Genomic DNA, 25,309 nt, shown 5'->3' with positions numbered 1-25,309 from the left:
AAGTCAATATAGTTTGAATAGTAAATACATCTGCTTAATACCAAATGCTAACCAATAGCCATGAAAAGTTCTTCACTGGTTTAAGATTTAGATCTAATACACATAGAAAGCTTCTTATAAGCCAATTTACTCAAATGTTACACATCACATTCAATCCTTGCAAGACTATGAGGTAGATGTTGCTATCTCAACTTTATAGATAAAGAAATTCAATCCCAAGAAAGGTAAAACAGACCCAAATGATCTAGGTTGCAAATATGAACATCTAATGTACTTAATGTACTTATTCTGATCCTTTTTCTATGTGCCACAGAATATCAAACAAGTTTATAGTAATTCCTTGCCAGAGTCCAGCTCCAGCAGGTCCAGGATCCCCTGAAGGATGGACAGTGTTGGTGAGAGAGAGTGAGAGAGCCTCAAGTTTCTTTCTGCTCACCAGGCAGGCAACTCTGCTCTGACCTGAGAGACAGCTTTATTTATGGTGAAAGGTACAAGGACCAAAAAGAGCAGTAAATTATTTCTCATAGATAATTTTACAATTTTCCAAAATATGGATTCTGCAGAAGTTATAATTATAATCTTAGTAGGAATGATTGTCATAAAAAACTTAGCTATAGGCACTCATGCTATCATATGGGAAGGGCAAGTATTTTTTAAGACCAAGAAATACAAAACCTCAGGTATAGCCCTAAGGAAGTGACTTTTAAGATGAGGCAAACAGCACTGTTTAGTAAAGGTCAGTGTTTTATAAGTAAGGGTCATTAGGCTGTTTACAGCTCTAAGAGAAAGGTCCCAGAAAAACAGGATCCCCAGGAGACATAATGTCTGCTCTCACGGTCCCAAAGACGAATGATACATTTTTGACATTTATCGCAATAGCGACTTTTGAAATGACATCCAGGCCTAGAAAGTAGTGAGGTATCAGTTAATTGCTCAGTTAGGAGGAAAATTATATGTTGCTTGCATTCGTCGCATTAGGGTGTATCTAATTTACTCATCTTTTCCCTGACCAGGTTCACTCATGCCTCAGGGACAGGACAGGGGGACAAGCCACTCCTGACACTAATCTGCAAAGCACTCCGAGGTTTGGTGCCCAAGCAGAAATGAAGGTTACAGGAGGGTAGATATTGGTCACTGCCTGGTGGCAAGAAACCATGCCAACTTGCCGCATGAAATTCTGCCTCACTAGAAATTTTCCCTCAACCGGTGAGTTCAGGTAGCTCCCAACAATTCCTGAGTTCTGCGAGGCCACAGAACAAAAGCGACAATAAGTGGTTCCTTCACACGGTTTTGTCCTATGGAAAGACTATTGAATCTGATGTTCCATTATGCTCAATTAAAACAACCTAAACTTTTCTATGATGCGTCTCAAGAATACTTAGTGTAATTTACTATAGAAATAATTTAGCTTTCTTTTTATTTCCTATAAGGTTAAAACTAGTGGAAATGAAACTTGGCATTATCATAAACGTGCAGGATGTTGTTTTCAAGATGGTACAGATGTCTTTTCTTTAATAATAAAAGAATTTTTTTTTCTTTCCTTTTCTTTTAAAGATCCACCCGTCATAGTCTTTGGATAGTGCTACACTAATGAAGGTCAGTTTTCTTACAAGACTTTTTCTTCAAACCAGTGTCTTAAACTGCTGAGAAGCAATTTTGGCAAACATGGCATCCTAATGCGTTATTCCTTGTTGGCTCAATACGGGAAAGATTTACAGATTGAAACAATCAATATAAAGCAGCAAGCAAGAAAGCAGCTAATGCCTATCCTCCTTATTTGTCCCAATAAAAGCTCACATTAGCAAGGAAAGTCATGACAACAGCAAAACTCATGCAATTTTCTGCTCTTAGAAGCTCTGGAGCCACTTAATGGTCTGGTTAAATCTCTCTAAACTTCACATAATGCTGGATTCTTCCTCTCAAGTTTTGGAGACTATCTTCTGCTTTATCCACTGACCTGGCACTGAATTATACTGATAAAGAAAGATTCTTCTAATCTTGATTTTATTTCTTATTATCTTCTACCAGTAGTCAGAATAGTCTATAAATAGGCTGATATGAAATGCTAAGATAAAACATGACAGTGAGCTCTGGTCTGGGAACAAGACGGAACGCCTGCATTCAGAAGGCAAATAACCATCTTCACACCTACTGTGAATGAAGAGCTTTGCAGTGATTATTACGTAACTATGTTCTGTAACTGTGGCCTAATGTTTGGAAAACTTATTGCAATGATAATGAAACATACTATTTCTTGTTATCCCCATGTTTCTTCTTTTTTTAACTTAAATTCAGGCTAGTTAACACATAGTGTAGTATTGGTTTCAGAAGAATGTAGTGATTCATCTCTTGCATGTAATACCCAGTCCTCATCCCAAAAAATGCCCTGCTTACCGCCCATCACCTGTTTAGCCCATTTCCCCACCCACCACCCCTCCAGCAACCCTCAGTTTGTTCTCTGTAGTTAAGAGTCTCTTATGGTTTGCCTCCATCTCTGTTTTTATCTTATTTTTCCTTCCCTTCCTCTATGTTCATCTGTTTTGTTTCTTAATTTCATATATGAGTGAAATCGAATGGTATTTATCCTTCGCTACCTTAGTACACTTAGCATAATACATTCTAGTTCCATCCACATTGTTGCAAATGTCAGGATTTCATTTTTTTGATCACTGATTAATATTTCATTATATAAATATGTCACATCTTCTTTATATATCTGTCAATTGATGGATATTTGGGCTCTTTCCCTAATTTGGCTATTGTTGATAGTTCTGCTATAAACATTAGGGTGCATATGCCCCTTAGAATCAGCATTTCTGCACACATTCTAACTAGCAATTGAAATATGAATTTGTTTGGATTTTAGCCATTCTATGAGATGTACAGGTACTTAATTTTTTCCCCTATGATAGGTGCCTACTTCCTTATTATTTTCATGTGTCTGATATATCTTTGCTCACTTCCTTGCATTTAGCATTTTCGAGTCATTTTAGTTTGGATGTATCTCTTGAATTCCAAATATATTTGACTTTTGATTTGTAATTCCAACTGAATTGTTCTTCTTTTAATAGGTGAGTTAAATCCATCTATTTGTATTAATATGACTGAAATATTTGGTCTTAACTGTGTTCTTTTATAATTTTGTGTGATATATTTGCTATGTTTCTGTCTCTGAAATTTATGTGCAACTTTAAAAATGTTGTGTGTTAGGAAGACTTTTATAGTTGTTCTAGTGGTTACTTATATATTTAAGTGCTTTTTAAACCTGTTTTCTTATGTAACTTTTGAATTCTTGTTTGTCATTGTTTAATGTATTATTTTACTTCTATATATTTTCTATGTAATGATCAATCTTTTCATAATTTCCCTTTTTTACTTTCATTTCACCTTCCATTGTTTGCCTGCATTATTTATACTTTTTATACTTTTTAGTAATACATTTTTGTATTGTATGTATACATAATCGTAATGGTGTATACATCATTCTTGTACTTTTAATCTTTGATCTATCATGATATAAACTATATGTTCTCCATCAGCTCTTTTACTGCAGTTTCCTTGGTTATCTTTGGCTGAATGAGGCTTACATTTTAATAGTTTCCTTAAAAGGGCCCATGGCTATACAATGGTATATGTTTAAGCATATTTAAAACTATTTCTATAAGACCAATGCTAGAAGGAGATATGGTATGGATATAAACATTTTAGATCTTGTCTGCAAGTTCTCATTTGTTGTGTGTTTTTAAAAAGATTGTCCCATTGTTGCCCTGCTTTCTTTGACAATTTAAGATGTGTTATGCTAGTTTAATTATTTTACCCTAATAAATATTTCTCCCAATCCCCCCAAAAATCACTAAGAACACCAAAAGGAAAAAACAACAACAACATTGTAATTGGAATCAAATAGTATAACTAGAATATGTCTCAAAGTTGATTTACTTGGGCTCAATTTCCCATCCGTTTGTGGTACTCTTCAATAAGTATGTTTTTGAGAAGATATAAAATTTCCCTTATGTTTTGGCATTGTTGCTATCAATTTACCTGTAATACGTTTGATAGTTTTGCTGATTTTTAGCTCTTTTTTCATTTAGAGAAATGTCCTCAATGCATGCTTTCTGTTTATTGTATCTGACTACTCTGAGGCAAGACATTGCTGCACTTTTCATATAAATTTGTAACTTTCTGTCATGAAGGAAAACATGGAAGTCATTTACACAAAAGAAATTGTTCTGTAAACGTAATATTCAGTGATGATGGCTGAAGTTTGTGTTCAGATTACAACAGTAGAAAGAAGAAGAAAGATATTCAGCAACATTACTTAAGCAAAAGCCATCCCTCAGTGTTTAGTTAATTGCAGAAGATTTTCTGTCTTATTTGCATATATTTGATTCCACAGACCTGGCTGTCACTTTTCATGTTTAGAAACATAAGCATCATTAATCCTCAGAAGGGCCCAGAACCATTAGGCCTAAGAACCTACATTCCCCTTTCTTCCTTATGATAAACATTTACCATCCAAAAGCAAGTAAGGTCTTTTGAAACTCTTAAAAATACACAGAAATTATTTCAACATTCTCTTCTCAGAACCATGAGGAAAATTCTCTGGAAGTAATTTAAAAATTTTTTTGCTTTAAAGTTATTTCCTTTTCATTACTATTTTGTGATAGAATGGGCTTTCTGCTACAAGAGAAACATACACAAATTTCATTCATGAATGGCACCCTATTGCCAGACGATGTTCAAAATTATATAATCATAGTTTGGGCATGTATTAAAACAATGCTACACTTTTAGTTTTTAATAATTACATAACAATGATTAGTTCCATCCATGAAAAAAATGAAACAGAGATTAAAAAAAAAACTTCAACATGTTTTGGATAAAAGTGCCAGATTGTGAGATGTTCCCCCTCAAATTATGGCATGAAGAAAATTATTCTGTAAATGTCCATGCAAATATATGCTCAGTAAATGAGCATGACTCATGGTAATAACATTAGAATAGTTTGAGTCTGTTTTATTTAATTTTCTATTTCACAGCATTTAAAAGTGTAAGTTATAAAACACTATAAAGATAATTCAGTAAAACTATACATCTTCATGAGAAGCTTTTAAAGACATGTATTAACTCGGGCAGACAACCCTTCCACTGTCTACTGCCTTTAATTCTTTCATTGAGGGAAGCGGATGTATCATGACAGAACTGTTCAAGATGACACCACATCCCCTGGAGGAACAAAAACATATCGATATACAGGAATTCCATTATCTCCTCTACATTCTAGCAGCTGGCAGAAGCAGGGGTTTGCTTGCTTGCTTTCTCTCCTTCTTTCTTTCTTGCAGTTTATGGAAGGGAACAATAAAAGGCTGTAGCTCAACTGAAAACCTGTGCTTTCTTTCATTTGCTTAACTATATGTGGAGGTAAGGAATTAAATTCTTCAATTTACAATGAAAAATCTAAATACCAGATGGTTTTATAATTGGATAGTTCTTTTCTCCAAGAGCAAACCAGATTTTCCACAAGGTGAAGATCCAGACTAAAAATGTGTGCACATAATATCCAGTCTTTATACTTGAAAGCAGGTAACTTGAAAACAACAAGACAAAACAAAAACTTCTTATTATAGAGAATTCTGGAGAGTTTGACCAAATTAAATTTCATAATAAACTGTATTTGTATTAGCCATTGTGTATTAATTTATGCTCAGCCATTTTGAGTATTCTATGTAACACAATAAATCAGAAGTTTTGAAATGAAAAAATATATATATTTAGATAAATCTTACAGACTTTTATGTTCCAGTTGAGGTAAAAATAATAACTAAACACTTCTTTTGTGAAATACACTAAATAGTCATTTTGCATGTATGAAACTGCAAGTTTTTTACATTGGATAAATTCATACTGCCACACAAGTTCTTTTCCAGTTATTCAATGATGAAGTTTAACTCTGTATACATTAAAAAGAATCTAAGAACAAATACCATTTATTGATTATATTATCCCATAGAATTAACTGAGAATTATAGAATTCACCCTCTTATGTTGCCAAAGACATGCAGTACCTTACCATAATGCTTAGCTCCTCAAGATGGCCGGTCGATCATTTGGAGAAATGTTCACTTGACCTAAGTTTCAAAGTGTATATATTCACCTAATTTCACCAGAGACTTTTCTTTTTATCATTCCCTACAATCCGTTGTTACCAGCTATTTCACGGGCACCTTGTATAATTTCCTGAAAATTACTTTAACCATCCCTTTCATCTTAAGTTACTTACATTATTGCCTAATCAACAGAAATCAATCCTCCATGGAGATGGCCAGTGTAGTTTATCTGGTAAAGTGTCAGACCAAAAACAGATGAATGGTTTCCCAAAAGACACTGAACATCCCTCAAATATAAAGTGATTATTTATTCATTCAATGAATATGAGATGAGTATATATTTATCATATGATGATGTACAATCATTAAAAGACTACTTATCTATCTGGAGCTTAACTTCTATAAGTAGAGAGAGATATTATATACAAATAAGTTGTAAATTATATTAGAATATAGTATAAAAATGGAATTAGGGAAAAATAATCAATAATGTGGGGGAACACTATTTGAACTAAAAAAAATTTATTTAATCTTTATTTTTGAGAGAGAGAGAGAGACAAAGCATGAGCATGGCAGGGACACAGAGAGAGGGAAACACAGAATCCAAAGCAGGCATCAGGCTCTGAGCTATCAACACAGATCCCAATGTGGGGCTCAAATCCACAAGCCATGAGATCATAACCTGAGCTGAAGTCAGATGCTTAACTGACTGAGCCACCCAGGTGCTCCAACTATTTGAATTTTTAAACAAATGATTATCCTCATTTAACATCCGTACAGAGGAACAAATTATATTTTTGAAATGGTCACTCTAGTTGCTAGATTGAGCTACATCAGATTTTTTTTTTTTTTTGGTAGATATATGGAGGGAGAGGGTGAAGGACAAGTTTAGAATATATGAGTGTAGTTCGGAGAGTAGTGCTAAACATGTTGGGAATATTTGCAATTGGGCCAGGGTTGTAGCAGTGAGGGTGATAAGAACTATCCAGATTCAGGTTTTATTTAGAAGGGAAAATCCAGGGAATTTTCTGGCAGAAAAATGTGCAAGCAGGAGAGGAAAAAGAAGCATCAATATATTAAAATATATTTATTTTGAGCAAGTAGGAAAATAAAATCACCATTAACTGGGAAAGGAAATGTTGTAGGGTGAATCAAGTGTTTGACGGAGGTCTGGATGCAAAATTTGAGAAGTCTATTTGAAGTTCAGATAAGGGTATGAGTAGATATTTGGATATGTGACTGTATTATTTAGAGGGGAAATCTAAGGTTAATGTAGAAACTGTGTAATTTGCAGCTTATATGAGGTAGTTAATGCCATGAAACTAGGAGAGATGACCGAAGGAGGTGGGTGAGTACAGTAGAGACTGAATTTGAGAGTCTACAAAGAGATTAGAGAAATGAGAAGAGCAAAAGAAGGAAAGAAGAGGCCCTAATTTGGTGGCAGTGTACTGTAAGATTTTGGAATCCTGGGCATCAAATAAAGAAAATCCATCAAGGAAGGAGCACCCATCTATTGCATGAAATACTAAGAGCAAAGTGAGAGCTCACTGGTGGCACTAATAAAGTAGTCAAGTGAATTCGGTTCCTTTATTCCAAAAGAGTTGTATTCTCTTATCTGTAATCACTATCACATTCTCTCTGAACCACTTTCCATCTGGCAAAATAGTGTTCCTGAGGAAATTAGCTCGTCTACAACATATTCTTTTTAGTATTTAATATTTGATACAAAGAGATCTGGCAGTTGACCAATTACTCATATTACCAATACTGAATGCTGATTCATCAGGCATTCTGAAGCCCCTGCATTAGATCTGCTTTCAGTCTATTGTCATTCTTTGATCTCATCCTCTAGGTGCATGGAAAACACTCAATTTATAATTCAGTCCAGAATTCTCCTCTAAATGCCAGAAATGTATATCCAATTACCCACTTAGTAGTTGAACTTCAAGTAGATATCTCCAAGTGCTCTGAGATGCTAGTCTACAAAAATTGAAATGAGTTAAAGCCTTTACATTAATTAAATTAAGCTGGAACATCCACTAGGTTTCATTAAGGTGTTTTTGTTTGTTTTTCTTTTTCAAAAATAATTTTTAGGTCAAACATAGTGAGATTTTCTGATTATTACTTTTAGGAATACAGTTTACTATAAGGTGGAGAATTTCAAGATGAAAAATCTTTAGTTGTTTATGTTTGGGAATAAATTCTATGCACTAGAGAAGAATCATTTGTTTATATCCACAGCAACATCCTAGGCTCAAATTAGATTTTAAAATGAAATTACTGTGCTTGAGTGAAAGAGAAAATAAACTCTTGAAGAAATTTCCATAACTGAAAAAAATACTATATGAAGGCTGAAATAAGAAGGAAAAAAGAATAAGGAGGGAGGGTTGACAGCATCTGTCTATCTATCATCCTTTTGATTGAGACTTCTGCATCATGACTTGGATACACTGCAAAACTATAGATATTGGAAGGCTGAATTAAACCTAATCTCACAGAGGGAAAGAGAAATACACAGGGAAATTGAGAGTTTATATATTCAATGACAAACAGGAGAATACATTAGAAAGCAACCTATAGGCTGCAAGTATAATGAAGCCTAACCAAGATAAAAGTTAACAGTTTTCACTTGGAAATAACATTTCCTAAGAAGAAAAGGTAGATTCAGAATGTTTCCTCTTTGCTTTTTCCTTGAAAATTCGAAGGTTAATTTTCAATGCGTACAAAGAATCTCAGAAATGAATAATTCTTTTGGTAGGCACGGCTGACCACTGTGGAAGCTTAGGCAACCACTATATCTCTCTTAATGTCAAGAATTATTACGTGGCTCCCATCAGTAATCAGGGTTCCAGACTCTGCAAGGAGCAGCTCCTTTAACCTCCACTTAGCTTCACTAAGCTGCTTTTGCCTTTCATCTTTTCCCATCCTGTTACAGCTTGCCAAGGAGTTTAACATCTGTTATCAGCAAATCAGATTTCATCGTATGCCAGACAGGACAAACAGATGATCGACACCTACATAACCTTTTGTTTCAGGGAGATCCAAGACACTGGGCTTCATCGCAGTGATACCACAGATGTATTAGACATATTCAGTTTGACAGCAAGCAAATAGTGTCCTTCAGAGCAGCTTAAAAGTGAAAACAAAGGAGAATGTTGTGTTTTTCGGGTAACCATTAAAATTGTTAGTTTACTGACTATTATTTACTCTTTTCTAATGTGAAAAAGAAAGAAAAGAAACCTGGTTTCCAAAACAGTCAAATAAATTGGCATTTGCCAGTATAAGTGCTGAAATTCAGAAAAGTCTCTCCCCTCTCAACTTTTTAAATGTAGTAGTTAATGAGAAGCACTGATTCATTGTCCTTTTGTATTTATATTTGTGGACGATTCCCGAGAATTCAGAAGGTTCTTGTGAAAGTTACAAAATGTTGTCTTTTTTTCTTTTTTGTCGTATCTATCCTGAAATAAGCAAAAAGGGCAGCTGTATGTAGTGTAATCTTAGAAAGAAAATGAGGCTGAAATGTATTAACTATGATTAGTGCATTTAGCAGACACTACACACACACACACACATATGAACACATCCCTTTTTGATTACAACTCTGTCAAGATAAATAAATATTTAAGTGGCAAAGGCTTTTTTTAAGTGATGAGGAGAAACAGTTTCAGGTGAGCTTTTACTGGAAATACAAGAAATTTGTGTTGAACTATGTTAAAATAGAATATATCTGTATGGAAATTTGTGAAGATTACACAGCTGAGGAGTTTGGAGAGGACTAAGCATCTGCAGACATCATTTGTTTGCCATGAGGGCTTTGGAGCTCATTAGCAAAAAGAATCCTATACTCACAGACTTCTGCTCTGGTTGCCTAGAGCAGACTATGTCCAAAAAGAAGGGCATAGAGGAAATCACTGCCTGCAAATAAAAGAATATGGTCTCTCCCTTTTCACGTTGTTAAGATTGCTAGATTTAGCAGCTCTCTAGTACTCTCCCTCAGACTGACTAAAACTTTGAAAAATGGATGTCTGTAGAAGACTGAACACCAGCCATAATGAATTATGCCTGATCAAGAGGTAGTTCTCTGATAGTTAATGAGGATAACATCACAAATATCCCATTTCTGCCTATTGCACTAATCTGCAAACAACTGAAACAATTATTGACAGTTAATGATTATCTTATGCTCCACAGTGTTTTAGGTTTCCCAAGAGAATCTTACTTTTTCTCCTGCAACTCAAGTGGGGAAGGCACACATCAGTATTATTGCTATTTCCTTTTATCTCTTTAAAAAAATACACAAGGACATAAGTGCTAGGAGGTTTACGGTCATACACATAACAAGCAGAAATAGGATGCCAATGCAAATGGTAATGCCTAGTTTCCACCTGTCCCTTTTCAAATTAATATATTGCTAACATACTAGTCATCAGAGTCAGAAGTTCATTAATTAATTTATTGGATTGGAATATTACCTAGCAATATTCTTTCATCTGTAGAAGAAACTAGTCACTGCTAGGAGATTAGAGATGACTATCCTGAGCCCTTCCTGCTGATGCTGCTAGTCCACAGCTTGTTGAGAAATGTTCATCAATGTTTAACAAATCACTTCATGTAAATATTTTAGGAATCTGAACTTATATAGAATTGCCTAAAGTTTCCCTAGCAATTTACCAATAAGACATGAATTAAGGCAAGCTGGGGAGATGGCATAAGTGAAATTCATTTGTTTCCAAACATACACATCAATATAAAAATAAGTAAAGCAATTGAGCAGTGAAAATTTACTAGGTAGATTTTGTCATCAAAGTCTCCTGCCACCCAGTCTCTAAAGTAATTGGAACTTTAAGTTCAATTCTGGGTCTAATAGATATTGTTAAGATATTAAACAAGAAAAAACAGGTATAGGAGTATAGGGTAATTGTAATTCTTCTTGGAATATTCATTACAATAAAAGTATCCAAATACTAAGCATATTTACATGCTGAATATTGCCTTTAGTTAGTTATTTGCAACCAGTTAGAGTATATAAACTTTGAAGATGGGATTTCTAGAAAGGTAAAGTCAATATAAATTGAGTTCAGTGAAGAAAAAGTCATTACAATATATGAGACAATCTGGATTCAAAATTCCTAATGGGCATGAATAACATTTACAAATAAAATAAGATCTTCACTTACACCACTATTAGGACATTGGGAGTCATAAGAATTAACTGTTTGCTGAGAAATTACTGTTGTTTAGAACATTACAGAGTTCTTCAATTATAAGACTAGAAAATTTAAAGAGGGTAAATGTGATTTTTTTGATGCACATATAATTTGTACTATATACAAATAAGCATAAGATTTTTAAAGCATTGTTTCACACAGCCTGCCTCCCAAGGAAACAGACTCTAGTCTAAGATTGAACAGGATTCTATTGGGCTCAGATATCTATTTGTGACTCTAGCAACCTATAGTAAGTAAGTGTTAAAGAGATTTATGAAGATAACCTGAAGAATTCATTGAGAATGATCAAATAAACATGATAGAGTAATAGCTATATGCACTGACTATATAATTGGCATATACTATTTTACAAAAAAAATCTACAAGTAACAGGATATAAGTTTATTATATAAGTTTCTAGTTCTTCCATTCTAGAAACTGGAGTATAATCTTCAGCTATGAATACAATAAGGAATTGTATCTCTTCTGGTCCAGCTAGGATCTGTCTTCTACATTCAGTTTTTCACTTGTATGCAACAGGCCATGTTTCTTCTATGAAGCCTTTATAACTAACTGCAGAAGCTTTTTATCAATATGTATTTGTTCAACTTATATATAAAATAAAAAGTGGATGGGATTCCTAAGCAGGCCTTATTTTTATACAAATTTCCTGCTATTCATTGTCCATGTCAGTTTTGTGTTTTCAACATTCAACCTCATCTCTTTATGTTCAATTCAAAATTGTTTTCTTTTTTATTTCTGTGTTTTGCTACCATTATTCTATACCAGTCAGGTATCAGGACATAAAGAATGGAGACACAGGATCACAACATCAGATAAAGTCTAAAAGAAAACCTATAATAAAATCCAAAGTAGTAATAGGTCCTTCTTTATGATTAAAAACAAAAACAACAAAAACAAATAAAAAAAAAAAAACCAGAAAAACATAGTTACCAGAAATCATCTTCTAGATAATATTACTAACCACCCTGCTTGGTTGCTGTATTTTAGAGTAGCATTTGGGGAGCATACCACTATTGGATATAGTGTTAAGACCTCCCCCCCAAATTCAAGTTAAAAATCAAAGCATTTAATAATTTATGAAACGTCACACATATATTTGTCACAAATGCAAAACATTAATAGGTGGTGAGATATATGGAAAGTCTCTGGTCTTTCTGCTCATTTTTCTGTAAAATGAAAATTATTCTAAAAAAATAAGACTGTTGATTCAAAGGATAATAAAATAATGCAAAGTACTTACTATACATATGACTGTAAAGTCCTTAGTTTAGCATATTTAAAATTTTCAAAAATGAGACAAATATCTTCATAATATTCTTAGTATTAAAATGAAAAAACATTCTATCTGTTATAGTCTTCTTAAATTCTGAAAGGGTATATACTATGACATTTTGTGGTTTATTCAAAGTTACCCCAGATTTTGATGTTGCCAACTCTTTTGAGAGTTTATCAATGTAGAGAAATCAGTTTTATATTATAACTTTCCTTATAGGAGACAGTGGCATTCAGCACAGCCAAAAGAGAAAAATTAGAACTACCTGAAATGGTCAGTGCAGGCATGAGAACATATGCTAAGAGATCTTATCTTGAATGCACGCCCAAAGGAATAGGTATGAATACATTTCTTTCCCAGGAAACAACAATCCCCAGTTTTAGTGTTTGTTTGTTATTGTTTTTTCCTAGTCTTTACATAACTGGTGCCAAATTATCATGTAGTGTCCCTTAAATTGTATTGAGAATGTTTAGTTTAGTTTATAAAAAGAAATAAAAGAAATGATGGTTGCTAAAGTAATTTGTAAATCATGTATACACTATGTTAAACATGCCTTCCGTAATTACTTTCTAAAAATGCAACTTAAAACTACACTTCATTTGACAGCTGCCATTCTAATCAGTCAAAATATTGATATATCAGCCTCTCAGTTATAAGAAAACAGGAACATTCAGGTTAATCAACATATTTATTGATGAAAGAAAGGACACTTAAGTAGATTCCCATGTTATTTTATTTTTAGTAAGGACTTAGCTGGTACACGTTTGGAGGCACTAAAAAAACCCACAATTATTCCTGTCACTCCAATAATCATGTTTTAAATGCTCATATGCTGCATCCTCATCTGAAACAATTTCAACTGATAAAGATTTCTATTTTCATTTCCCCCACTTTTCCAAGGAGATTTAATTGTCTACCTCTAGTAGTTTTCCACAGATAGTGTTTCCATCTGTGGAAGGCAAAAAGATTTGGCTTTTACTTTTTTACCATATGCACATTCAAACTGGTTGAAAACCTGTTGGATGTCACTGTCCTCACAGATAGTCAAATGACAAAGTTATATCCCCCTCCCCTTTCTTTTTTTGCTCAAATACAACAAATGTAGCATCCCAGCTGTCTAGATTGTGAAGATGCCTGTAAGAAATCATTTCCTGGAAAGAATTCAGTTGGCCTTAACTCACCCCAGGAATAATGGAATTGAAAACAGTTCTAAATGGGAAGAGATTAGGAATGCAGCTGCAGAAGAAATGAGGACCAGTTAGTGGTATAATTTGTAATACATTACTTCAATCAATTAAATTGATACTTATTGATCTCCTATTAAACACTGTGCTTGGCACAGTAGGTGATCCAAAGATCAATTGAACATGACTGCTGTGTTGTCTGAACTCAATCTACTGAGAGAGAGAAGAAAAATATATGGAACAAGGTCAATTCTAATAAGCACAGTAATTGAGCTATAGGCAAAGAGTAAATTGAACAAAGGAATGGGAGAAATTGCATGTGACTGGATAATTTGTAAATAATTTACTGAGTATAGACCATGAAAGATGGATGGACGTTTTAAAGGGAAGGAAAGGGAACTGAAGTAGAAGGAAACTGTGATAAAGATATGTAGACAAGAAGTGGCTGATTTTATTAAATAAATTTAAATATGCATATTATAGCTAAATATTATTGCTAGTATGTTTCTTTTCCACCAAAACAGTTCTCTGAAAGCACATAGACATAAAACTTTGAGAAGTGAATGAATTTTCTTTGAGCACTATATTCATATTGCTATCAAATTAGTTACCCATTTATTCAATAAATATTTACTGAGTTTTGAGACCTGCTTAGTAGTCCTCTAAACACAGTGAATGTTAAAAACTTGAACAAAGATTGAATTTGATATATCCCCTGTAGGAAAAGTATGAGAGGGCAAGAACATATAAAACTGATAATGGTAGTCAGACAGCAGACAATTTATTATAAACACATTAACACTTGAGCTGGGTCTTGACAGCAAAGTAGATATAAAATCATAGAGAAGGGTATTATAAGAAAGATATTAGTAAAACTACAGCCACAGATACTGTGGTGGAAATACTAGCAGATTCATTAGTGAAAGATGGCAATGCTAAGGGAAAGATGGATATACAGGAAAATCTAGGTATATTTGGATAAAATATATGAGTTAGTGACAGTTTATGGACATAAGTGAATATTTTGCTAACTTTGTTATTTCTACAGAAACAGAAAAAAGTCATAAAAAAACAGAGGATCTTTAAGTTACTGAAGAACAATGCCATCCAACTTACAGGAGAAATATTAATAGCTTTATGAATGAGCCTAAGAGATAACTTGAGTAGCTAGAGTAAGTGTAAGGGGGTAGTTGTGGTAGAAGATGAGTCTGCTAATAAACTGAGAAGACTGCAGATAGTTTGAGATTTTAACTGGTGGGACTCCTTGGTTAACTGGATTCATGGCATGACAGTAAAATTGAAGATATTATTCAGGATCTCAACTAGGTGAGAGAGAAAACAATGATACTGTCAACTAAAAGAGACAAAACAAAAAACAACAACAACGAAAAAAGCAAAACAAAAACACAGGAGGATTATCTATTAAGAAGGCAGTCTAAACTCTATTTTACATATACTTAGATTCATGTGTCTGGGAGACATCTAGCTATAGATGTCAAGTACATAGTGTCCAATTTAATTTTATCTTGAGCTTAGGGGAGAAATGGAAGCTGTAGACAAGACCAGCTTTAGAGGCAAGCATCCTATGCAGCTGCAAGGGCCTCATGCCAAAAAGGACTCACACTATGCTCCACCTTCACTGACCTCATTATTAATGATTTCTGAACAAGGAGCTCTGCTTTATTATTTTGTGCTGGCTCCACAAATTAGGTAGCCAGTCCTGATTGTAGATTTTATTTTGGAAGTCTTAATTTATTAGTAACAATTAAAGTCATCGGAGTAAAACCTCCAAGGTAAAAATATACGTTGAAAAAAAAGAAAAAAGAAGGAGAACTAAAGGGTGGACCTATATTAATTATTGGGGAGGGGGCAAAGAGTTAGTGAAGACAATCAGAAGTGATTGTCCATGTTTTTTTTTTTCTAGAACACAGTCTAAGCTGTCATTGTCTTTTTTAGGAACACTGTTCTATAGTAAAATTCTATAAAGAACATTTTTGTACCATACTAATTCTTTTTCATGTGTGAGACAGGTTTTTTTTTTTTAATGCACATTGAACTCTTAACCCTCATTCTCCTCAACATGACATTCTTCCATAGTTAACATCGTTGTTAGGAAAAAGAAATAAGCAAACCAACATACAAAATACTTCCTTTGCCCTCCCTAGCTCTTTGTGGTGTGGCTACTAACTCCCCAGCCTCATTTTATTTGTCTTGCCCTCTCATTCCCTATCCTCCAGACACTTCAGCTTTGATTCAGTCCCTTAAACTAATCTCACTTGCTAATCTTTTGTCCCACAAGGACCCTGCTGTTATATCTCTGCAGGAACACCCTCTCCCCTGGCCCCTATCTACATCCACATATAAGTCATTCTTATTTTTCAGATCATGTTTTCAGTACTAAGGTCTCTACCCCCTACATCCTCTCTCACTAAGGATAGTCCAGGAGCACCTTGGAACCCTTTCATAGAACTGAACCATTCCAACGTAGTATCTGTCAAAATATTCAATGTATACATTCATTTTATGAGAATCTGTTAAATGTCTGTCTCTTCCCCTGGAGTATAAACTCCATTAAGGGTAGGCACTGCTTGTGTTTACAAATTTGTGTAGTATTACAGAGTATAAAATCTGGTACACGTTCATTTCTTCTTTCAACAAACATTTTAAAATATAATATTGAGACATGCTCCACACAAGGTTTCTAGGAATGGGACGTATCCATGGCAACAAAGAAAAGTTCAAAGGTTCCCAGCTATGTACCTTATATTCTAATCAGGAGGAAAATAAAGGTAAGCATAAAAAAACACAAAAAATAAAATAATAAATAGAATTGTATTTTAGAAATTTGCAAGTCCAACTGTAAAACAACCAACAAGTAAAGCAAGGTAACACCATCTACAGATTGTTGGTGGAGGTTGGAGGAAGTAGTAGCCTTACACAGGGTGACCAGGTTAGGTTGCAATGAGAAGAGGATATTTGGGCAAAAACTTGAAAAGAGGAGGCGATGAACAATGTTGACATTAGGAACAGTGTGAAGGACAGGGGACTGACAGGCGCAGAGGTCCTAAATTAGGAGTGTGTCTCTAATTTCAAAGAACATAAAGCAGGTCTACATGCTGGAGGAGAAATAGCAAAAGAAAGTACCTAGAGTAACAGTGCATATTTAGTACTCAGAATGGGTCATTTTAACATCTTCCTTTTTATAAGAAAATACATTTTGATAATAATCATAATACAAAGCAAATAATAATGATCAGAAAAGAACAGTGAATGATTCCCTTTTCAACTTACAGTATGTATGTGTAAGTTTAAGGTGTTTAAAAGCAATTAAAGGTTAACACTGTATTAGACTTTTGGGACATTCTGTATTTGGGTGCCATTAAATATTTTTTTAATAAAAAATAAAATAAGCATTTTAGTGCTAAACCGAAAATAAGCAATAGAGTTATAATTTTGAATTGCATTAATAAAATTTTTGGAAAAAAAAAGTTGGAAATGTATACACAAACTTTGGTTTGTCACAATAGATATTAGTTAAGTTACACAAATGATCAATTACTTTGTCAAACTGACAATTCACCTAAGTGCCAAAGACAGTATTGCCTTGTTTTTATATTTATCTTTGCTTGTAGTTGGTCAAAGAACATATTTTATTAATTTTAATTATGAAAGTTTTTAAAATGAAAACAGATAAAGCAGTAATAATAACTGAGGTGGTGAAAAGTAGTCATGTTTTCTAAAAGGTCTTGGAAAGAAAGCTGAGAGGATTTTGTGACAATACGGAATTGGTTCAAAAAGGGGAGAATGAATGAAGGATGATTTTAAGAGTTTGGGCCTGAGCACCTAGAAGTTACCACCAATCAGGAGGCTTCAAGTGAGGCTGCCTGTGTTGCTCAGTCAGTTAAGTGTCTGACTCTTGATTTCGGCTCAGGTCATGATCGCAGGATCCTGAGATCAAGCCCAGTGTTGGGCTCCATGCTGGATCCTGCTTAAGATTCTCTCTCTCTCTCTCTCTCTCTCTCTCTCTCTCTCTCTCTCTCTCTCTCTCTCCCTCTCCCTCTCCCTCTCCCTCTCCCTCTCCCTCTGCCTCCTCCAGGCACATACTCAAATGTTCTCTCTCTCTCTCCCTAAAAAAAAAAAAAAAAAAGGAGGCTTGAACTGAAGTCAGTCAGGTGGAGTGACATTATTACAAGTTCACTGGTAGTCTGTCATGCTTGAATTGTTCCTGGACATCTAGATGGAGCTATGCTCACGGGGGCATAGAATCGAAGTGTACAAAGAGGCTTCCACACTTTAGGATACAGCCGTGAGAGAGGAGATGACCATGAGAGTGAACGTTGGTGGAGAAGAGGACCAAGCAGGGCCCAATATCACCAATTTTAAGAGACCTGTAAGAGGAGAAGATGGCTAGGGCCTGGCGCATGAGATATAAAAATAATGAAGAGGACCTGGTGACTGGCAAGCTAGGTTAAAATATTGTATGCAAGAAAAAATAGTAAGGTTTGTCAAATGTTGCCGATATATCCCTGAAGATGAGGGCTAATAAGTAACCACTGGGATACTGTAACTTTGAAAAGAACAGGCAGGTGGAGTCATGAACAAATCCTGATGGGTGCAAGTATATGGGAGAAGAGAAGACAAAGAGGGAGCTAAATACAGACAACCCTATTAAGAGGATCAAGGAAACGGGGCTATTTGTGATGGGATTGAAATGCCCTTTCTCAGAGGATGATGTTCACGGATGGTCCCTGTGCGTTCACACAGGAGAGGTGAAACTGAAGACTTGGGGTAGAAGAAGTGACTAGGAGTGGTATTTTTGCAGCTTCCTTTTCACTGTTGCTGATGGAAATAACAGGTGTCGGGTAGGCTATTCTTTGTCCCCTCCTCTGAATATGGGTGTTCTGACTCCAACCCCGTTAATTGCGCAAGGCTGAATAAACAAATGAACAATCACAATTAGCAATACAATGATTCAGTGAAATAGAGTGTACATTTCTTGAAACATCTGAACTCAGTCTTCTCCTTTTTTTCTTTTCTGATTCTTTTTCTTGTCTCATGACAAGAAGATTTCAAAATATCAGGTCAGCAAAATAGCAAGGATATTAGATATACAGCTCTCTATAAGGAGGCTACCTACCTTTATATGTTCATTCTTTTTTATTTCCTATAACTCTATTTAACTCAAAGAGTCTGCATTTTCTCTCCAGAAGAGAAACCTGATGTGGCTTTTTTTTTTTCGTATTAAATGTAGAATTAGCAAATTTAATGGTAACTACATGGAATCTATGATTATGTTTGTTAATTCAGTGCTCTGTTCATTTGGTGATGGTGATTTTGTTAATTTGTTTTATTTATGGTTTGGGGGGCCTTGCAAGGCTAGTCCACTGTTATATATTTACTTGAATGCTGCCAATAACATTTGCTATGTGACCATTAGCAACTTGAAGATATAATTGTTTAAATATCCATGCTATTTCAAATTGAGAATATCACTGAAGAAAGGCATAGAAATAGATCCATTATGGTCTACTGGGAAAACCAGTTTAAAACAAATTTTCCCATATTAGAGGTCTTAAATAGGTTTTTACATTTTTTAAATGTTTACTTATTTTTGAGACAGAGAGAGAGAGAGACAGAGTATGAGCAGGCGAGTGGGAGAGAGAGAGAGGGAGACACAGAATCCAAAGCAGGTTCCAAACTCCAGGCTCTGGATTGTCCGCACAGAGCCCAATGCAGGGTTCAAATTCATGAACTATGAGATCATGACCTGAGCCAATGTTGGATGCCCAACCCACTGAGTCACCCAGGTGCCCAGATTAGGTTTTTTAGCTTCCATTAAAATATGGTTCCTATAATCAGTGTACATTTTTTAAAATTTTTTGTGTCTTTGGATTATATTCAAATATATCTTTGGATAGTATATTACATTTTATTTATTTATTTATTTATAGAAAGAGTGTAAATGGGGGAGAGAGACAGACTGGCAGAGGGAGAGAATCTTAAGTACAGAGCACGCTCAGCACAGAGCCCCATGTGGGGCTTGATCCATGACCTTTGGGCAATGACATGAGCCGAAATCAAAAGTCAGACACTCAACTGACTGAACCACCCAGGAGCTCTGAATTTTATTTAAGAAAATTTTAATTAAAATTATTTTAAATATATTTTTTCTTATTATGATTGATCATGTATACATTTTAAAGAAATAGTAAGAATCCAGGCAGCTGAGGCCAGAGATAACTCCTATGATTGCTACCTCCTAGGATGAGAAAAGGGACCTTCTAGAGATGGTGTGCAAGTCTGTGTACTTCCAAATGGCAAGCAAAGGTGGAAGAGGATATGTGTAACCTCTGAAAACAGGAAATCTAGACAAATGGCGATGAGACACCTCCTTTCTATTCCCGTATCAAGAAGACCATTTGTCAGTGTTAGCCACTGGGCTTTTGCTTCCTTTTTAAAATAAGTTTTTTAACATTTATTCATTTTTCAGAGACAGTGACAGAGCATGAGTGGGGGAGGGGCAGAGAGAGAAGGAGACACAGAATCTGAAGCGGGCTCCAGGCTCTGAGCTGTCAGCACAGAGCCCAACGCAGGACTCGAACACACAGGCTGTGAGATCATGACTTGAGCTGAAGGCAGATGCTTAACTAACTGAGCCACTCAGGCACCCCTGGGCTTTCACTTTCTAAGACAATCTAATATACCGCCAATGAAGAAAACACTGTAGTCTGAAAATGGTCAATCATATTTCTATTTTTCTTCCTTTCTATGGAAACTGATTGTTCTAGGATTTCACAAGGATGGCCCAGAAAAGACATCATAAATGCAGTTATGATGTTTTTTGAGTAACTATTTCCCATTTACTCTACTAACAAAACATTATGGAAGGAAGAGTGCCAGTACAATCTTCAAATCATGTAACCAATCTACTAATTATGCAATTATATTGGAGAGTTAAATTGGTTAAAATATTATGCTCCTACTTTCTCATTTGTTGTAAGGTATAATCATTGCATTGCATGATACTTTTTTGCCAGGAATTCTGCAAGAATAATAAAAAAAAAAGAAAACGTTTGAATGGAGTGCTTACTGATGGCTGGATTCTCTGCCGTGGGTAAAGGAGGCACTGGGCACAATGCTGTTACTCTCTTTTGCAGTTGTCACCCTTAGTGTGCAGAGAAAAAGAGAGGTAAGGCTGTGAGGGTTTGCCATATATATTTATATATCTATATTTATATCTGATATCTATATCATTTTTATAAAAAATTAAAATTTAATCTTCTGGGATATGAGTTTATCTCTAATAATGGATCCACCCTCAAAGTGCTAATGCAAATAAGCTTCTAACCTTACCCAGAACATCTTATGTATAATAGAGAAAATCACCTTCTGCAACCTTTTTACTGTCAACTCTTGGCAATGCCTGATGACTACTGCCCGGGTTCATCTGCTTCCCATATGTTCCACTTGTCTTCAGTGTGAAGTGATTAAAAAAACTGTGCAGAATGCACCTGTGTAATGGCCCATGCAGACCCAAACTCTAGATTTGCATTTCTTTACGATAGTGATTATTACCAGATTGAAAACCAAAGTCCTTTCAACAGATGTATATTCTCCTTCAATTGACCTTTAGTCTCTCAAAATCCCTGTTCAGAGAAAAATACGACTGAAGTTAATTTGTTTTAACTCTGCAATCTAATCTCATCGTCTGCTCTCTTCTTTCTGGTTCTCTGTGGTATGTCCTTAACTGAGTAATCCCAGGATGATCATCTCATGAACATGCAGCACATTTATGTAACCTTTTCATCATCATCTCAATAAAAACATACTGCATTGTTGGAGAAGTGTAAAATATTAAAGAATATACAAAGTCAGGTACAACTTATTTGAGAGCTATTAAATTATAAATTATAATTATATGACTTAAATTTTTTTATAAACTTTACTATGTTTTCCACTTCTATACTAATGATTAGAAGAATAGATTTTGTTATGGATCCAAAACACAATGATTGAATGACAGGGTAATAAATGAACTGAAACCTGACTGTTGACAAATGTTGGTAAATTATTAACTACATTGTTGAAATTTAAATTGATATAATACTGAATTTGTATTTAAGACACTGATTTCCTGCTTTCTAGGCAAGTCCTTTTTCTGTAATACCAGAATGTTTGCATCATAGTAGTAGTGTATCAAGTAATCAGCCTATTTGAAAATAAACTTGATATTAAGTTTATAAAATATCTCCACCTTCACATTTCCTTTCTCCAGTTAATTCTGTTGCATCATGTGTGTTTATGGTGTTCAAGTCACAAGAAAGCAAAGATGGGGAGCAGATAAGATGTCACAAATTTGAAATTCATGACACTGAAGAAAGAAAGAAAAGAGAGATAGGTTATCTTTTGTTAATTCTGAGATACATAAGAAATAAAATCACTGGAATGTTCCAATAAACATATAAACAAACCAATCTATATGTATATGTTCTTTTGAAAATACAAATTTGGGGTGAAGTTTTGCTGAGAAAGAAGAAATTCCAAAATGGACACCTTTGGCCTATGGAGTTCTGTCCTGCTCATGGAAGTCCCATCCTGATTGCGTAGCCTACAAATTTCAGATTTGCTTAGCCAGCCCCACTATCTTACAAGCTAGTATCTTATAATAAGCCGATTAGAATCTCTCCCCCTTTCTCTCTCTGTGCCTCTCTCTTGCCCCCTTTCTCCTCCACTTTCTGTCTCGCGCAAGTGCGTGCATTCATTGTATTTCTCCAGATAGTCTACTTTTTTTTAAATAACATCTCTTTTTAAGTTTTTATTTAAGTGATAGTCTACTTTTATTTGAAGTTTAAAAATAGCAGATTATTAATAAGGTGTACTTATCAATTTAAAACTACTTTAAATTTTAATTAAATATAACAAAGTAAAATCCCAAGTTATTATTCCTGCAGCTAAATTTAAACATTAATATGAATGAATAATATACTATTTGAAAATGACATACATTATAGGATAATGTTGAAAATTAGAGGCATGACTCCATCTGGACATATCAGACTTTTAATTAAAAATTTGCAAAAATACCTATTGATTGATCTTGTTTCTGTTCCTGTAAGTGAACCCTGGTCAATATAGTGTTGCAGATCAGATCATATATTACTATGTAAAATAAATAAATGCAAATAAGTACCTTTTCTTCTTTGAAGCCTTTCCTTTTTTCTGGTGTAACAAAAAACACTGAAAATCAAAACGTCTTGACAATTAGTAAATAAAATTAGGTTTTTTTCCTCTTTAAAAAAAGAAAACTAAATGAACAGAGATTTAGGTATGATTTCTCTTAAATTAAGAATGACAGATCAGCTGACTAGAACTGCAATGTGTGAAAAATGCATGAAAGGTAATAAAGTGAGCCATGATATGATTAAGAAATGCAAGGAAGACTTAGGTGAGCTTTAATTCCAAATATTTGCAGAAACTGTGCTAAAGGAATTTCCAAATTCTAGAGTGTCCTGAAACAGATGAGTAGTTGCTTCTTATGAAATTATTGGGATACTGCTATTCTTAAAACCTGTATGATAGGCAGTATAGGGAAAACTAAAAGTACTCAATAAAGTCCTTTGAATGACTCACTTTTTTGCCCTTTCTTTTTTTTAGTTATAGGGTTGTGTTTTGTTTTTCGAGGTTTTTTTGTTTGTTTGTTTGTGTTTTATAGATTTAAGAGCACTTGCATTTTCTCGCGATTACATTTAAATAAACTTCTTTGACAGGAAACTATTCTGAAACTTAATTTTTCTCTCCAGGAAAGACAACCCAGTTTCTTAACTTTATAGCTTCAACAACAATTGCCACTATTTCTTAAGAAAAAGTACTCACTATCCAATTAATTTGGAACCACCATTTCTTTCTCTTTAAGAACCATTTGGTTTACAGAAGAGTACTCATGGATGAGTGATTTTTTTTTTAACCCATTCTGATCAGAACTCCAGCATGCTTACTAAAGAGGAGCCATTGTACATGCAATTCCACAGGGGCAGAGATGACACCCACCTCGTTTACTCTTCTGTGTGTCAACATCCTCAACAGCACTCAGGTGCCTAGTAAGTGCATGCTGTATGACTGTGTCAGTCCTTTTGAAAAGGATAATTGCCCTTTCATCTGGAAATGATCAGAGTTGAGGGAGTTCACTTCAAGTTTCCTGCAGCAAATGGGCCACCATTTAATCGTATCTTCTTATTCTCCCTTACTTCAGCTCCTTTTACATCAACTTGGGACATAAATTTAATAATGAAGAAAAAAAAAGTCACAAGAAAGGAAAATAAAGGGACATAATAAAAAATTATTGTATGAACGTATTGGTGGGAGAAGAGAAGCCTGCAGTATTCTAGTCCAAGCAGAGAGCGCTGACGGTGCCAGAGGCTTGTACAATCATGTCACTTAGGCGACTGCTTTGGAAAGCAGTAAAGTTAAAAAAATGTTTTTAAAGTTGTATTTTAGATTGGAATTCAAAGTGAAAAAGTATTTAAAGTATTTCACACATTTCCTTCTTTGTTTTTCCTGCATTTCAGAAATAGGCAGTTTGAGTAATTTTTTTTTTTCTTAACTTACTTGAACTGAATTCCTTAAGTCCATACCTGGTATCCAAGCACTTACAAAAACCAGTTTTATGGAATCTGCACGAGATATAATAATGAGGATCAGAGAAAGAATTAAAAGAAGGTGTTGGAAAAAAGTGTTGCATAAAGAAGCTTGTCAGAATCCAGATGAAAAGATGGGTACAAGGCTAAGACAGAATAACAAAGTACTGAAATGACCAATATGCATGAATAAAAGACAAGAAAGAAAAGAAAAGAGACAGTAAAGCAAAGGAATATGAAATTCTAATTGCATTCTAATTTATTTCTCTAGGCTTATCTCTGACCTTACATATCTGATTTATCATATTATATTTCTACCATTTTCTACTTACATAAAGTCCTTTTATGCTCTTTGCTGATACTCTTCTCATTGTCTGGAATGCTTTGCCTTAATTCCTTTCTCTCCTTCTCTACTGGGAAAGCTCTTCTTTTTTCAAAACATATCTAAAGTATTACCTCCTCTGTGAATCTTTTCCTGTCATCTCAAGACAGAATTAAGAGTTGATATGCTTTGGTTCATAATTTTAAAGTATTTACACATATAAATTTTTATTTTCATTAAGAGGATATGAAATTACCAAAAATCAGAAGGCTATGTAATATTCCTCTTTGTAATCCCAATGCCTTATATACAGCCAACTGTTTCAATCACAAAAAATATTACTTCTTATTGAGTGTTATCACATTCTAGTTATTTTTCTAGACTCCATGGTTATAATAGTTAAATAAAAAATAATATATCTGTCCTCAGAGGAAGCTAGGACTAAGGGTTCAGGGGCAGAAATGAACACATAAACAAATACATAATTAAAATTATTTCAGAGAGAAATAAGTACTTTGAAAAAATTGAGACTGGATATTGGATGGGGCGCTTGGGTGG

This window comes from Suricata suricatta, chromosome 13 (assembly GCF_006229205.1).
Source record: "Suricata suricatta isolate VVHF042 chromosome 13, meerkat_22Aug2017_6uvM2_HiC, whole genome shotgun sequence".
NCBI classification, from domain to species: Eukaryota; Metazoa; Chordata; class Mammalia; order Carnivora; family Herpestidae; genus Suricata; species Suricata suricatta.
This window is presented reverse-complemented; position numbering follows the sequence as displayed.